The sequence below is a fragment of the Arachis ipaensis genome, chromosome B08 (genome assembly GCF_000816755.2).
Source record: "Arachis ipaensis cultivar K30076 chromosome B08, Araip1.1, whole genome shotgun sequence".
Taxonomy (NCBI): domain Eukaryota; kingdom Viridiplantae; phylum Streptophyta; class Magnoliopsida; order Fabales; family Fabaceae; genus Arachis; species Arachis ipaensis.
The window spans coordinates 18,975,629-18,979,054 of NC_029792.2; positions in this window are offsets into that span (position 1 = coordinate 18,975,629).

Genomic DNA, 3,426 nt, shown 5'->3' on the forward strand with positions numbered 1-3,426 from the left:
GGACCAAGACCATAGAATCTTCAACTTTTGCATGCTTTTTGGATGGGGAACAACGTGTTTCTACTAAAATACAAAAAAGAATGGTAAGGAACTGATTCTACGTGGTCAGTGTTTAAACATAAAAACATGTTTTCTTAGAAATGGGTAAAATTTTGTAGGACTGAATAAGGCGGGTTCTACCGTAGCTACGTGAGGTGGCCACGAGCTTGAGATTCCCCAAAAGGTGGACACCCAGCTGGCACGGAAATAGAGTTGACCACACTGAGAGGGCGTTTACACATGTCTGCTGGGTTTAGCATTAAGCGAGGATAATGCAACGGAAGAGTATCTATTTATTATTTATATATTTTGGTAGACCTGCCTCTTATAAAATATTAAGATCATTTAGTATTTATTCAAATTATTTAGTATATTTGAATATAATTAAATTGAATTGGTTTAATAATTAGTTTATTAGTTTGTTTAAGTAAGTATTAAGGGTTTAAATTTGTGTTGTGTATGTAATAATTCATTGGTCAACAGCAAACTTTTAAATGGAGTTCTGATTTACAACAGATTAATCCTTAATCTGCAAAACTAAAAAATATCATAAAAGACCAAAAAATATGTCTGGATATTTATTATATGATATTATACTTTGTTATTTGAATTTTTTTACACTTACAAATACTTTTGTATATGTCATTTTTACACAATTTGAATATACACAAATTTTTTGACTGTCTTTTTTATTTTTTTAACATAGTATTAAAATCATAGTATTTTCAAAAAGAATAAATGATTTTTCTTCGAATAAAATCACCATATTTTTTTACACTTTTCTTCCGTATTATTTTTCTTTTTCTTTCGTCACTACTTTGATGCTTTCTCTCCTGACTCATTAATGATTTACATATTCTCTCCAGGTCTAACGAGTCAAATACCAAATCTTGCTGCTGTAAGAGCCGACATGCGTCTCGAGTTCTCGATCTCTCCATGTCCACTGCCACCATCTTCCCCTTCATTGTTTTTCAGATTCAATCTGGACAGTCTATTTTTAATACTAGATCAATGGTCCAGATCAATGCCTCCTCTCCTCATCCGTGTTTGCTTACGTTACCTAAAGATAAATCAGCACATTAATGTGATATTCTCTTCCAATTTGATAATGTCACGTGTTAGCACACTACTGACGTGGCAAATGATGTGTCAATTAACGTGGCATTTATGTATGGACTCCGCTTAAAGTTTTTTGGTAATATATTTTCGATTTTACTCTCTATTTTTACGATTTTTGCTCCGATCTTGATATTTTTCATCTTTGTGGGATATTTACCTATTCTCATGGAGAAATTAGATATTTTTCATCACCTTTTGAGTTTTGACAGTTTGTCATCTTTTGACAGTTTGTCATCTTTTGGCAGTTTGCCATCTCTCTGCAGTTTGTCACTTATTTGTTAGTTTTCTGGTAGTTCACCATCTTTCCGACAGTTTGTCACTTTTTCGGCATTTCTCTAGTTGTTCGTCATCTTTCTGACAGTTCGCCATCTTTTCGGCAGTTCGTCACTCTTATGGTATTTCCATCTGCGCTTCCTTCTGTCAGTTCTATCTGTGTTGCCTTCCAACAATTTCGTTTGCACTTTCTTCCGATAGTTCTGTTTGCGCTTCCTTTTATCAGTTCCATATGTGTTCCGTTCTGGCAGGTTTCATTCGTCTTTGCCCGTTCCATCAATTTCTGCAGTCTTTTCTTATTTTGCTGTTTTAAATAAGTTTCAAATTGAAGTTGCCACTTGAGTTTGAGGGAAGGTGTTAGAATATATTAAGATCAATTAGCATTCATTTGAATTATTTAGCATTTCAGAATATTTATTATATGATATTTCATTTTTTATTATTTCGATTCTTTTACCATCAATAAATACCTTTGTATATTGTGTCATTCTCACATAATTTAAATACACACATTTTTTTTACTGCACTTTCTTACCTTTCTAACACTATATATTATCTATTATAATATAAAAGAGTCTACAAGTAGTATTAAATTGAGTGAATAGTTCATAAATTTTTAAGTTTTATACATTGGTAAATCACCAAAATGCACTCGAATTATTTTGTCACTTAAAAAAAAAGTCTCTAAATTTTGTTGTTGATAAAAATGTCATCAAATTATTTAAAAATGTGACAAAAATATACATTTGTAAACTGAAACGTTCTAGTTAATAAAAAAGAATGACGTGATAAATAGAACTTTCTATGTGGGTGAGATTCAAACATTGGCAAGTGAGTTACGTCACCTTTTTTCATTAACCGAGCAGGTTTATAAACGCAGTTGAATATTTTTGACACATTTTAAAATTATTTGAGGATATCTCTGTGGTTATCAAAATTTGAAAATACTTTTATTAGTATGAAGATAATTTTATGGTTTACCTTTATATAAAATTATCAAGTCATTCATAAATTGTTTTTTTTTTTAATTTCTACACTATCTCTTAATTCAACAAGTTAAGGACTAATTTACCGTAGATTTAAGATCCATTTAAGAGTTTGTTGCTGTCCAATAAATTACAAATGTACAAGACAGAATTTAAACTTCTGATATTTATTTAAACAAATAAGTAAACTAACCTCTTAATTAATCCAAGTTAATTTCATAAATTTAATTTGTAATTACAGTGAAGTCAGGTTACTCGATAGCATACCAATTCTACCACCTTTTCATTGACACTTTGAACCCCCGATTTCAAACCAATTCTACCACCTTTTCATTGACACTTTGAACCCTCGATTTCAAACGAAAGAGTTGTGACAAAGTATTTGGAATATATAGGATAGCTGAAAGTTTGCAATTTTATATGGAGATTGGTTCATAAAAAAATAACAGCACTAGAAAAGGTGTATGCAAGAATCCCCAATATTAACGCTCACTGTCCAAGATGTTCAACAGAACCAGAATCGGCACTTCACTCGATGGTTTTTTGTTCGGAATCTATGGCAGTCTAGAACATGTCTCAATTTGCTAGTTTGATTCCAAGAGATGCTAACCTTCAAGCATGGTAGGATAGTGTCAAATGGTAGAGAAGCTGAAACACTAACCATAATTCAAGAGAAGGAAGGACGAGCTTGTCTACCTCCTTTAAAAAAATATGGCTGTCACGAAATTCCTTTATCTTTGACCAGAAACGGAAGGAGTCTGGAAAAATTTTATCCATGAAATGAAGATGGCGACACAAGTTCCGAATCCATTGCATTCCACCGCAACCACACCTTTAATTTGATTTTTTAATTGATTTAGTTTCTATTTCATTTTCTTTGAGTATTGTCATCTCTTTTTATTTAAAAAATTCTCAATTGCTAAAATATGTTGTTTATTGTATTTGATCTTTTTTATCCAATAAATTACAAGTTCTATCTTTAAAAAAAAAAAACTATTTTAATAAGTAC